The 13,794-nt window shown below is 35.6% G+C and overlaps 1 long non-coding RNA gene across 1 annotated transcript in view; it reads right to left on the bottom strand.

Moving 5' to 3' along the window:
- LOC134736032 (uncharacterized) overlaps window positions 1-5,241 on the bottom strand; it is a 54,003-nt gene extending 48,762 nt beyond the window's left edge. The window contains exon 1 of the long non-coding RNA XR_010119715.1: window positions 5,199-5,241. This is a non-coding gene — a long non-coding RNA (uncharacterized lncRNA). The remainder of the gene's footprint in view (window positions 1-5,198) is intronic.
- Between the last annotated feature and the right edge of the window lie 8,553 nt (window positions 5,242-13,794).

The raw sequence follows: 13,794 nt of genomic DNA, 5'->3' as shown, positions 1-13,794 counted from the left end.
GTGCAAATATCTTTTTTGTATAATATCTTTCTTTTCCTATGGGTAGATACCAAGGAGCGAGATTGCAGGATCAAATAGTAAATCTACTTTTAGTCCTTTAAGGAATTTCCACAGTGTTTTCCACAGTGATTGTACTAGTTTACATTCCCACCAGAAGTGTGAAAGTGTTCACTTTTCACATTTATACCAACATCTATTATTTTTTGATTTTCTGATCATGGCCATTCTTGCAGGAGTAAGGTGGTATTGCATTGTGGTTTTGATTTGCATTTCCTTGATCATTATTAACTTGAGCATTTTTTTCATATATTTGTTGGTTATTTGTATATCTTCTTTTAAGAATTGTTTATTCATATCCTTAGCCTACTATTTGATGGGATTGTTTGTTTCTTTCTTGCTGATTTGTTTAGGTTCCTCATAGATTCTTGATATTAGTCCTTTTTCCGAGGTATAGATTGCAGATTTTCTGCCACTCCATGGGTTGTTTGTGCACTCTGCTGATTATTTTTTTTGCCATGCAAAAGCTCTTCAACTTAATTAGGTTCCATCTATTTATCTTTGTTGTTGCTGCATTTGCTTTTGGGTTGAAGCAAAAAAAAAAAAAAAAAAAGTTGTTTTGCATTTGCTTGGTCAGAAAGTCTCTCCCTAAGCCAATGTCTAGAAGGGGTTTTCTGATGTTATCCTCTAGAATCTTTATGGTTTCAGGTCTTAGATTTAAGTCTTTGATCCATCTTGAGTTGATTTTTGTATAAGGTGAGAGATGAGCATTCAGTTTTATTTTTCTACATGTGGCTTGCCAATTATTCCAGCACCATTTGGTTAATAGGGTGTCCTTTCCCCACTTAATGTTTTTGTTTGCTTTGTCAAAGATCAGTTGACTGCATTTGGATTTATTTCTGGTTTCTCTACTCTGTTCCATTGGTCTATACACCTGTTTTTATACCAGTGCCAGGCTGATTTGGTGACTATGGCTTTATAGTATAGTTTAAAGTCAAGTGATGTAATGCCTCCTGATTTGTTATTTTTGCTTAGTATTGCTTTGGCTACATGGGCTCATTTTGGTTCCATATGAATTTTAGGGTTGTTTTTTTCTAGTGCTGTGAAGGATGATGGTGGTATTTGTATGAGAACTGCATTTAATTTGTAGATTGCTTTTGGCAATATGGTCATTTTTCACAATATTGATTCTATCCATCTTTGAGCATGGGTTGTGTTTCCACTTGTTTGTTTTATCTATGATTTCTTTCAGCAGTGCTTTGTAGTGTTCCTTGCAGAGGTCTTTTACCTCCTTGGTTAGGTGTATTCTTAAGTATTTTGTTTTTTTGTAGCTATTGTAAAAGGGTTTGAGTTCTTGATTTGATTCTCAGCTTGGTCGATGTTGGTGTATAGCAGAGCTACTAATTTGTGTACATTCATTTTGTATCCTGAAAGTTTGCCAAATTCACTTACCAGTTCTAAAAGCTGTTTGGATGAGTACTTAGGGTTTTCTAGGTATAAGATCATGTCACCAGCAAATGTGACAGCCTGACTTCCTTTTTACTGATTTGGATGCACTTTATATCTTTCTCTTGTCTGATTGCTCTGGCTAGGACTTCCAGTACTATGTTAAATAGAAGTGGCGAGAGTGGGCATCCTTGCCTTGTACCAGTTCTCAGAGGGAATGCTGAGGGTTTTAATTATAAAGAGATGCTGAATTTTTTCCAAAGTTTTTTCTGTGCCTATCGATATAATCATGTGATTTTAATTTTTAATTCTGTTTATGTGGTGTATCACATTTATTAACTTCTGAATGTTAAGCCATCCCTGCATCCCCAGTATGAAACTCACTTGATCATGGTGGATTATCTTTTTGATATGCTGTTGGATTCGGTTAACTAGTATTCTGCTGAAGATTTTTGCATCTATGTTCATGTAGTTTTCTTTTTAAATTATGTCCTTTCCTGGTTTGGGTATTAGAGTGATATTGGCTTCATAGAATGATTTAGGGAAGATTCCCTCTTTCTCTATCTTTTGGAATAGTGTCAGTAGGATTGGCGACAATTATTTTTTGAATGTCAGAAAAAATTTAGCTGTGAATTTGTCTGGTCCTGGACTTTTTTTATTGTTGTTGTTGGTAACTTTTTAATTATCATTTCAATCTCGCTGTTTTCTATTGGTGTGTTCAGAGTTTCTATTTCTTCCTGATTTAATCTAGGAGGGTTGTATATTTTCAGGAATTTATCCATCTCCTCTTGGTTTTTTAGTTTGTGCACAGAAAGATGTTCATAGTAGCCTTGAATGATCTTTTGTGTTTCTATGGTATTGCTTGTAATATCTCCATTTCCTTTCTAATTGAGCTTGCTTGGATCTTCTCTCTTCTTCTTTTGGTTAATCTCGCTAATGGTCTATTGATTTTATTTTTTCAAAGCAGCAGCTTTTCGTTTCAGTTAGGTTTTGTATTGTTGTTGTTGTTTCCATTTCATTTAGTTCTACTCTGATTTTTGTTATTTCTCTTGTTCTGCTAGATTTGGCTTTGGTTCTTGTTTCTCTAGCTCCTTGAGGTGTGACCTTAGAATGCCTATTTATGTTCTTTCAGACTTTTTGACTTAGACATTTAATGCTATGAACTTTCCTCTTAGCACCGCCTTGGCTGTAGTATCCCCGAGGTTTTGATAGGTTGTATCACTATTATTACTCAGTTGTAAGAATTTTTTAATTTCCATCTCGATTTCATTGTTGACCCAATGATCGTTCAGGAGCAGGTTATTTAATTTCCATGTATTTGCATGGTTTTGAGGTTTCCTTTTGGAGTTGATTTCCAATGTTTTTTCTACTGTGGTGCGAGAGAGTACTTGGTATAATTTTGATTTTCTTAAATTTGTTGAGACTTGTTTTGTGGCCTGTCATATGGTCTATCTTGGAGAATGTTCCATGTGCTGATGAATAGAATTATATTCTGCAGTTGTTGGAATGTAGAATGTTCTGTGAATATTTGTTAAATCTATTAGTTCTAGGGTATAATTAAAGTCCATTGTCTCTTCGTTGACTTTCTGTCTTGATGACCTGTCTAGTGCTATCAGTGGAGTATTAAAGTCCTCAACTATTACTGTGTTGCAGTCTGTCTGATTTCTTAGGTCTAGTAGTAATTATCTTATAAATTTGGGAGCTCCAGTGTTAAGTGCATATATGTATATATTTAGGATTGTGATATTTTCCTGTTGGACTAGTCCTTTTATCATTATATAATATCCCTCTGTCTTTTTTAACTGCTTTTGCTTCAAAGTTTGTTTTGTCTGTTATAAGAATAGCTATTCCTGCTTGCTTTTGGTGTCAATTTGCATGTAATATCTTTTTCCATGCCTTTATCTTCAGTTTATGTGAGTCCTTATGTGTCAGGTGAGTCTTTTTTAGACACCAGATACATGGTTGGTGAATTTTTATTCATTCTGCCATTATGTATCTTTTAAGTGAAACATTTAGGCCACTTACATTCAATGTTTGTATTGAGATGTGAGGTACTACACTATTCATTGTGCTGTATGTTGCCTGAATACATTTCTGTTTTGTTTTGTTTTGTTTTCATTGTGTTGCTGTTTTATAGGTCCTGTGAGATTCATGCTTTAAGGAGATTCTATTTTGGTGTATTTCAAGGATTTGTTTCAATATTTAGAGCTTCTTTTAGCAGTTCTTGTAGTGCCAGCTTGGTAGTGGCAAATTCTCTCAGCATTTGTTTTCTGAAAAAAACTGTTGCTTTCCTTCATTTGTGAAGCTTAGTTTCATTGGATACAAATTCTTGGATGATAATTGTTTTGCTTAAGGAGGCTAAAGATAGGACCCCAATCCCTTCCAGTTTGTCGGGTTTCTGCTGAGAAATCTACTGTCAATCTGATAGATTTTCCTTTATAAGTTACCTGATGCTTTTGCCTCACAACTCTTATGATTCTTTCCTTTGCCTTGACTTTAGATAACCTGATGACTATGTGCCTAGGCAATGATCTTTTTGTGATAAATTTCCCAGGTGCTCTTTGAGCTTCTTGTATTTTGATGTTTAGATCTCTAGCAAGGCCAGGGAAGTTTTCCTCAATTATTCCATCAAATATATTTTCCATACTTTTAGATTTCTCTTCTTCCTCAGGAACACCAATTATTCTTAGGTTTGCTCATTTAACATAATACCAAACTTCTTGGAGGCTTTGTTCATTTTCTTTAATTCTTTTTTCTTTGTCTTTGTTGGATTGAGTTAATTCAAAAGCCTTGTTTTCAAGCTCTGAAGTTCTTTCATCTATTGTTCAATTCTATTGCTGAGACTTTCCAGCAATAGAATTGCGTTTTGCATTTTGCAATTATCTAAGTGTGCATTTTGCCATTATCTAAGTGTGCCCTTCATTTCCAAATGTTGTGATTATTTTTTATTTATGCTATCTATTTCATTGGAAATTTTTCCATTTATATCCTATATCTTCTTTTTTTTTGTTTTGTTTTGTTTTGTTTTGTTTGTCTTTAAGTTGGACTTCGCCTTTCTCTGGCGCCTCCTTGATTGGCTTAATAGTCAACCTTCTGAATTCTTTTTCTGGCAATTTAGAGATTTCACTGGTTTGGGTCCATTGTTGGTGAGCTAGTGTGATCTTTTGGTGGTGTTAAAGAACCTTGTTTTGCCATGTTACCAGAATTGTTTTCTGGTTCCTTCTCATTCGTGTAGACTATGTCAGAAGGAAGATCTGGGACTCAAGGGCTGCTGTTCAGATTCTTTTGTTCTACTGGGTGCTCCCTTGATATGGGGCCTTCCCCTTTCCCCTAGGGATGGGGCTTCCTGAGAGCCAAGCTTCAGGGACTGTTATTTCTCTCTTCTGGGTCTAGCCACCCAGCAGAACTACTAGGCTCTAGGCTGGTACTGGGGAGGTCTACAAAGAGTCTGTGATGTGATCCATCTTCAGGTCTCTCAGAGGTGGAGACCAGCACCTGCTCTGGTGGAGGTAGCAGGGGACTGAAGTGGACTCTGTGAGGGTCCTTGGTTGTATTTTTGTTAAGGTCACTGGTTTTGTGTTGGTTACCCTCTAGCAACTGGGTGGTGCTTTCAAGAACACATCAGCTGTGACAGTATAGGGAGAATCAAGCAGTAGGTGGGAACATAGAGCTCCCAAGGGATTGTCTTTTGTTTTTGGTTACCAGGGTGGGTAGAGAAAAAACATCAGGTGGGGGCAGGGTTAGGCATGTCTTACCTTAGAGTCTCATTGGGTGGGGCTTGCTGCAGCTGCTGTGAGGTTGGGTGTGTGGTTCCTAGGCCAATGGAGTTATGTTCCTAGGGGGATTATGGCTGGCTCTGTTGAATCACACAGGTTACCAAGGAAGTAGGGGAAAGCCAGCAGCCACAGGCCTCACCCAGCTCCCATGAAGCCCACAGCTCAAAATGCCAGTCTCACTCCCACTGTGTCCCCACAACAGCACTGAATTTATTTCTAGGCAGCCGGTGAGCAGGGCTGAGAACCTGCCCCCACTACAAGCTTCCCAGCTGAGAAAGCATGCAGACTCACAGTTCCTCAGCTATCCCACAGAGCCTGCAGTAGCAATCTACCTTCTTCAAAGGGTCTATGGATTCTCTGAGCTTTCCTGGTATGTTCTTGTGGTAGTTCTTGTAGCAAAGTACATTTTGTAGGTCTCCACATGCTGCTCTGTCTGTCCAAGTGGGAGCCGCAAGTTAGGCCTGACTCTTATCTGTCATTTTCTCTGAAGTCTCCTATTTTTTTTCTTTCTTTCTTTCTCTTTCTTTCTTTCTTTTTCTCTTTCTTTCTTTCTTTCTTTCTTTCTCTTTCTTTCTTTCTTTCTTTCTTTCTTTCTTTCTTTCTTTCTTTCTTTCTTTCTTTCCTTCCTTCCTTTCTTTCTTTCCTTTCTTTCTTTCTTTCCTTCTTTCTTTCTCTTTCTTTTTCTTTCTTCTTTCTTCTTTTCTTTTCTTCTCTCTCTTTCTTTCTCATTTTCTTTCTTTTCTTCTTTCTTTCTTTCTTTTACTTTTTTTAAAATTTAAGTTCTGGGATACATGTGCAGAATGTGCAGGTTTGTTACATAGGTATACATGTGCCATGGTGGTTTGCTGCACCCATCGACCCATCATCTAGGTTTTAAGCCCCGTGTGCATTAGGTATTTGTCCTAATGCTCTCCCCCAGCTTAGCCCCCACCCCCGGACAGGCCCTGGTATGTGATGTTCCCCTCCCTGTGTCTATATGTTCTCATTGTTCAACTCCCACTTATGAGTGAGAATATACGGTGTTTGGTTTTCTGTTCCTGTGTTAGTGTGCTGATTTCTAGCTTCATCCATGTCCCTGCAAAGGACATGAACTTATTCTTTTATATGACTGCATAGTATTCCATGGTGTATATGTGCCACATTTTCTTCCAGTCTATCACTGATGGGCATTTAGGTTGATATGATTATGAATATGTTTAACTTTTACTTTTGTCCAGAAAGAGGTTTATTTTCTTAGAATGTATTACTAAAAAGTAGAATTACTGGATCCATACATTTAAAATGTTTGATAAATTATTGCCAAAATTTTATGCCAGATTGTATGCATAGAAGAAATTCAAGATAATGACTGGTAGGTAGAGGAATTTTTTTTTAAATCATTACTGATATAATAGGTAAAAATAGTCAGTTTCATTGACATGTCTTTTGTTATTGACATTATTTGACATTCTAACCACTTTATTTGCTGTGTTTTGGTGAACTATTTATTTTTTTAATTTTATTTCAAATGTTATATGTGTTTTCCTTATCAATTTGTATAAATTCTTTATATATGACAATGTATTAGCTCATATACCATTAGGTCATACAATATTTTTAGTTAGTTCTTTGACGTTATATTTTATGTATGATATGTGATGTGGAATACTCACATTTTTAATAGAATCCATTTATATTTTCTTCTGTGTTTGTTTTTATATTTTCAAGCTTAAATATTGTATCACCACCTATAATTTCTTACAATTATATTAAAGATATATTTAAATATCTTATTCTTTAAATTTTATGAATTCATTCTCTAAACAATATGATTTTGCAGTGAAATGTGAGATGAGGATATTATTTATTTTTTCCAATGAATTACCAGTTGTCAATGATACACCACTTGAATCATATATATATAATCATATATATAACCATATATAATCATATATAATCATATATAACCATATAAAATCATATATCATCATATATATAATCATATATATATATACCAATTGTAATATTGTTTTTAATATTAATTTAGAATGTGTTATGGAATGGGTGTCTTGGAGGATATTTAAGAAAAATACTGGACATTGGTATTTACTTTAGAGAAACTTTTACTATGAGGGATTGAAACTCACTCAAACTAGCTTAAAGAAAAAGTTTTGACATAAGCATACAACAGGTAATCTCATATTCCTCCATTATAAAAAGCAAACCACAATTAGGTCTCTGGAGATACAGTCTAGACCATTGAAAATCAGGTAATCATTCTCTTTGATTAACATCTTCATTGTGTAATGATTCCTTTTGAATCATAAATTTTCAGATTACTAATTATGGTACTTTTAATAAATTAACTTATCTGACCCAGTTTCCAGGTATGAAGTGGGTGTACTAGTATCTGACTCATATTGAGCAGGTGTAATATTATGTGCATGTAGCACCTCCCTGTTGCACTGCCTGCCACACAGTGGGCAATTGTTCATGGTAGAGATAATTATCTCTACCATGTGTTACATTCACTGATTCATCTTTCAGGACTTATGCTGTATTACATTGCTAATTACTGTTTGATTATCCTCTTTAGCTCTTTCTTGTTCTTACTGTCTTTATTCACATACTGTGTGTGTTTCCAGGTAAATTTTATAACGACTGTATAAGTTTTCTGATAATTAAAATAAGGTTCTAATGGAATTTAAATGTGTACATTTGTTTATCTAGAGCTATGGTTTTCACATTTATTGTCATGCATTTTTAAATTTTTGAGCAAATGTTTATATTTTTCTTCGTATAACTTCCTTAAATTTCTGAATCAGGATATACCTAGACAGTTTGTATTTTGTTACCATTTTGAATAAGAATGTTTTTCCTTCAACATTTCTAACTGATCAATGCTGTGGATGTAAAGGAAAAAAAAATGACAGATTCCCTAGATTCTTAAATATATATGTCCGTTTTCATGCTGCTGATAAAGACATACCCAAGACTGGGGAATTAACCACAGAAAGAGGTTTAATGGACTTACAGTTCCACATGGCTGGGGAGGCCTCACCATCATGGCAGAAGGCAAGGGGGAGCCAGTCATTTCTCACGTGGATGCGGGCAGGTAAAGAGAGAGCTTGTGCAGGGAACTCCTCTTTAAAAAACCATCAGATTTCATGAGACTCATTCACTATCATGAGAACAGCACAGGAAAGACCCACCCCCATGATTTAACCACTTCCCACCACGTTCCTCCCACGACACGTGGGAACTGCGGGAGTTACAATTCAAGATAAGATTTAGGTGGGAACACAGGAAAACCATATCAATGTGTAAATATTTATATATATACATATATACAGTTTTTGTAAATATCAAATTATATATCCATATTAGCAGCTTTATTGAAAATTCAATTCATGGATCTAGATAATTTTTTGTTTTATCCTTTGAAAATTAATTACATAAAATTTTATTATCCGCAAATTCTAGATTTGTTTCTTTCTCACCAATATCCACAGTTTTTATTTTATTTTCATAAAGTTTTATATTTATTATATGTCTAGATAATATAGTCAATTAAAATAATGATAGCGAATATTCTTAATTATTATCTTAATAGGAATTCCTCCAGTTTCCTGATTAAATATATTTCCTGTTGATTTTTAGCAAGCTTTTATATAATGAAATGTATGTTTACATTGCTATTTTTCATATGATTCATCTCTCAGTGTTATTTGAGGTCTTCATGTAAAATAGAAGAAATGGAAAGTATAATTTTTGTATTTAGAATACTTATATGATCATACTTGCCAGTGGTCTAATATGAAGCAGTGATTGCTTTCTTTTTCTTTTTTTTTTTTTGAGACGGAGTCTTGCTCTCTCCCCCAGGCTGGAGTGCAGTGGCGCGATCTCGGCTCACCGCAAGCTCCGCCTCCCAGGTTCACGCCATTCTCCTGCCTCAGCCTCCCGAGTAGCTGGGACTACAGGCACCCGCCACCGCACCCGGCTAATTTTTTGTATTTTTTTAGTAGAGACGGGGTTTCACCGTGTTAGCCAGGATGGTCTCGATCTCCTGACCTTGTGATCCGCCCGCCTCGGCCTCCCAAGTGCTGGGATTACAGGCTTGAGCCACCGCGCCCGGCCAGTGATTGCTTTCTTAGTATGACATCTTTGTAATGTAGGTTTATTTATTTCTCCTACACTTAAAATAATTTTGCTAATAGTTGATTTTGAAATCCCATATTTATATTTATAGATGAGATTCTCATCTTTCTTAATTTATTTTTCATTATTTCATAGGATATTTTTAATAATACAGCATTTTTAGGGAACTACAAATGATATTTTTAAATAAACCAATAATACTTGAACATGTTTTATACCTGAGTTCACCTATAAGTTAACCTATAAGCACATATAAAGGCCAGCCTAAGTTTAATCCTTAATAGTTACTATTAAAAACTATCAAAATGATGTAAATTTTTAAAATAAATTACCAATATATGTTTGCACGTGTGTAGTGATTATTTTAACTTTTCATCTAGATGAAGGCTTAGTTATGCAAAACTAAAACTCTTTATTTTGTTTTAATCTTGAGAACATTGGCAATTTTGTAAAACTATCCGAACAGAACTAAAAATTATAAAGAGGGAAGTGAAAATCATCTATGTTCCACAAGATGCCATATGTTCTCTCATTTTCACCTTTCTGTCTTTCTTTGTCTCCTCACATACAAAGACATATACAATTAGAAGCATACTGTACAAGCCATTCTATGACCTGCTTTTTAATTTTTCTTAAAAATAATCACCTAGAATTAAATTGAGTAACAGATATGTGAAGAATAGGTGACATAAATGGAATAAATTCAGAAGCCTTGGGGATGACAATCTATGGTACAACTTGAGGGTGCCATATTTACATAATTTTCTGAATTTTCTCATCCCCTCTCTGTCCCACCTGCCCACTGCCACCAGCTGTCTTTTCTGTCACTCCTCTGTGAGTGCCTGCCTTTCAAAGGTCACCTCTTGGTTCAAGGTGGCTACTGGAACTACTGCCATTACTACTATTAAAAGCATACTCCAGCCAACAAGGAGGAAGAGAGGAAAAAAACACATTTGCCCTCCCTCTCAGGGAATCATTTATGCTTATAAGCCATTAAGCAGAATTTAGTAACAGAGCAACCCTTAGCAATGATATGAAAAGTAACATATTAATTGCATGTTACCACATGACTAGCTAAATACTGGGGATTCTATTAGGAAAGGAAAAAACAATATTGGGTCTCAACTGGCTGCCTCTGCTGTGCATCGTTTCCACATTTAATAGCTACCCAATATTCCTTTTAATAGGTCTACTAGAATTTATTTTATGAATTTAGGTAATTTCTAAATTTGTTATCTTAAGAATTTCTGTAATAAAAATTTCCTTGTACATATGTCTTTACGTTTCTGTCTGATAAAATTATTGGAATAAACTCTCAGAACTGAAATAACAGAGTCAAAAGCATTAAATTTTAACTTTTCTATGTAAGGTATTGTTAACAGAATTGTCCAAATGGGCACTATCTGTGAGCAGAAGTGACAGGGCCCATTTATCTATAGTTTCACTAATGTGAATATATAGTTAATCCTTTTGATTTGTCAAGCCACAAACAAAATCACTTTAAATTTTAGTTATTTTCCTTTATAAATTGGTTAAGCATCTTTCCATATGCATATTGGTCACTATATACAAGTTACATGTTATCTGGTGTCTCCTATTGCCCACAGGTTCTACACGTTTGCTTTGCACTTAAAGGAACTATCTTCTGGGCTACCTCTCCAAATTCAAACCCACCAAGCTTTTCCTCTTACCTGCTAGGCACAGTCTCACTTTAGAATTTGCTACCATTACCATCACTGCCCAAAATAATACCCCTTCTCATCACCATACTCATATGATGTGCCACTGCACTTATTTCAGCCCTTATTGGCAAAATCTAATAAAAAGCTATCTGACCAAGGAAAAGTAGGGTTTGCAGAATTCCAAACCTGAGATCATAGAGCAAAGTATGAAAGGGTGAAATTAGAGTTGATAAATAATTGTTTAATGACTGGTACATTGCACTGCTGTGTCCTATGTAACTTATCAAAATCATTCTGCCATTCTTAGTGTTACAGTAGCATTGCCACAAAAGCAGAATCAGATTGTTTGTACCTGTATCATTCAGAATTTGATCAGAGAAGCAGAATCTTCTGGAAGCTGTTTCAATGGTCTATGTGAAGCTGATGCTTCTTCGTGTATAACTGGAGCCTGTAGGGTACCTGACAGGGTAAGCAAGAGGTGAGTGAAAATAGACTTGATGGGAAGGAAGCAAGACAACCTAAAACCTGTATGAATCAGCTAAAAACCAAAAGACTGGACTAAACTCATTCCAGTCTCTCACTGTTGCTACACTTCCAACTTTGGAGATGGGTGTGTTCTGCAGAAGGAGCTAATGTTAAACTCATACCTGGATCTAAGTAATCATCTGGTTGAAGAATTGAGGAAGCCGAACGAGAAAACTGACTGGACCCGCAGGAACTGTGGGCTTGGCTGTTTCTCCAGCCAACCACAAGAGTGGCGACAGACCTAACTTGCAACGTGGCTCGTGTTTTTCACCAGCCTTCTATGTCTAATAAAATATGGCTGCTGCTTTACTCTCATCTTCCAAATCTCAGGAAAAAATAGCCCCTGTGGCCTAAGCTAACCTGGAACTACATACGGAGGGAAATTCTGAGAAACTTAATTTCAGCTTAGTTAAGTTGACACAATACAAAACTAAAACATTGGCCTGCAGGTAGTACACTATAAATATGTACATATAAGTAGTCATATATATTGATCCACTGACTTCTTTTATCACTTCTACATTATCTTCTTAGATGAAATCATGTTATTTCATTGTATTCAATGTCATCTATATGTTGCTATATTCCCAACTTTGTATATACTCAATAGATTTGTCTTCTAAGTTTCACATCAATATTTAACAAATTGACAATTGGTATATTTTTGGGACATAATTCCAAAACTGGATTTATATTTGTCATGTCCTTCTACTCCTCAATTAACTCTTCTTTCATTTTTCCCACACTTCTTAGTGAGTGATACTTAAACAGAACCAAAAAACGTGGAGTTATCCTTGATATCTTTTTCTCCTGCAAATCCCACATAAAATCAGTCACCTAGTTCTGCTAATTTTCTCTCAGTTTCATCCATTTTTCCACATCCTGTGTGGTAGGCCCAGGCTAAGGCAAAAATCATCTCTCAATTGAACTATGACAAATGTCTCTTAATTCCTTTAAAAAATGCAAACTCTCTTTTTTCGGTCTGGAAAAATATTGGGGAATACGATGAACAAATTTTGCGATTATAACAGTAATCAAATTAGAAGGATTGGCTAATGGCATTATGTAATAGGATTTTGCTGTACTGTTGAGAATATTCAGTTCTGCTATAGAAGATAAAAAAAACAAATAGGATGGATGGAATTCATAAGAAGTGCTAAACATGGACAATAATATGCTAGAAAATAAGCATGTGAGATATAGGCAAAACCCACAGGATAGGTTTATTACATACAATGAAAAAGAAGTAATTTGTGAGACATAGGTAGAATTCAGATGATTTGGTAAAACAGATACTAAGTTAGTAACCTGTATGACATCCAGAGATAGAATAAATAGAAAATGTGATGGAACAAAAATATGCTGCTTAGATGCAAAGGATGAAAAGACCCACATCTTGAGGATGCCACTTCTTCTTGACCAAGAACTTTATTAAACCTCAATTAGCCACCACTTGTTGACACACAGCATGGCTCTATTCTAGTCCTACCCAAGAAGTTCAAATAAGACACCCAGTTTGGTTCTGTTCTGGTCCTGCCCAAAAAGTGCAAATAAAACCAAAGGCTGTTCAACAAATGAATTGATGCTACTCTTGCATCAGGCACACTTCTCCTGCATCTCTCTGAAAGAGGATGTTTGTGTCCTTGGCTCAGGATATCTTCCCCTGGGGCCCTTCTCTGTTTAGACATTAATTCTGGCCCTCATCATTGAACCAGCACCCGTGAAGGCTGATGTTTCAAAAGAGAAGCAAGATTTATGCACATTGTGAAACCTAGGACTCAGAGAATGTAGTCCTTTCACCCTGTTTGCATCTATCTAAGTGAATTACCTTACCCCATTTCATTCTCCTTGTTTTTTGCTCAGTATTTTAATCAATTTAATAAGCCATGTGGTTTGGTCATTTTAATTTGGTCTGAAAGCCTTTCTGTTCCTTGACCTCTGGGATAGCTTGCCAGTCAGTGCTTCCACTGCATCAAGGTAATTTCCCACATATTGCATTCTCAGCTAATGTAGTGTCTTTCTGGATTGAAAGAAGACTTGGGAAGGAGGCAAATGCTTCTCAGCATCATAATATTAAGGCTATTATTTTTCAAGTCAGGTCAAAGTCAAATTGATGGGATAAATTTATATTCCTTAATGAGACTAAACTATGTGTGCTTTAGAGAAAATGTAATATACTTGTAACTAGTGTATCTGCCCTTAAGTAATTTAGGAAGAAATCCATCTTTAAT

The sequence above is a fragment of the Symphalangus syndactylus genome, chromosome 3 (genome assembly GCF_028878055.3).
Source record: "Symphalangus syndactylus isolate Jambi chromosome 3, NHGRI_mSymSyn1-v2.1_pri, whole genome shotgun sequence".
Classification (NCBI taxonomy): Eukaryota; Metazoa; Chordata; class Mammalia; order Primates; family Hylobatidae; genus Symphalangus; species Symphalangus syndactylus.
Note: the sequence above shows the minus strand (reverse complement) of the source record. Positions and strands in the feature narration are given on the sequence as shown.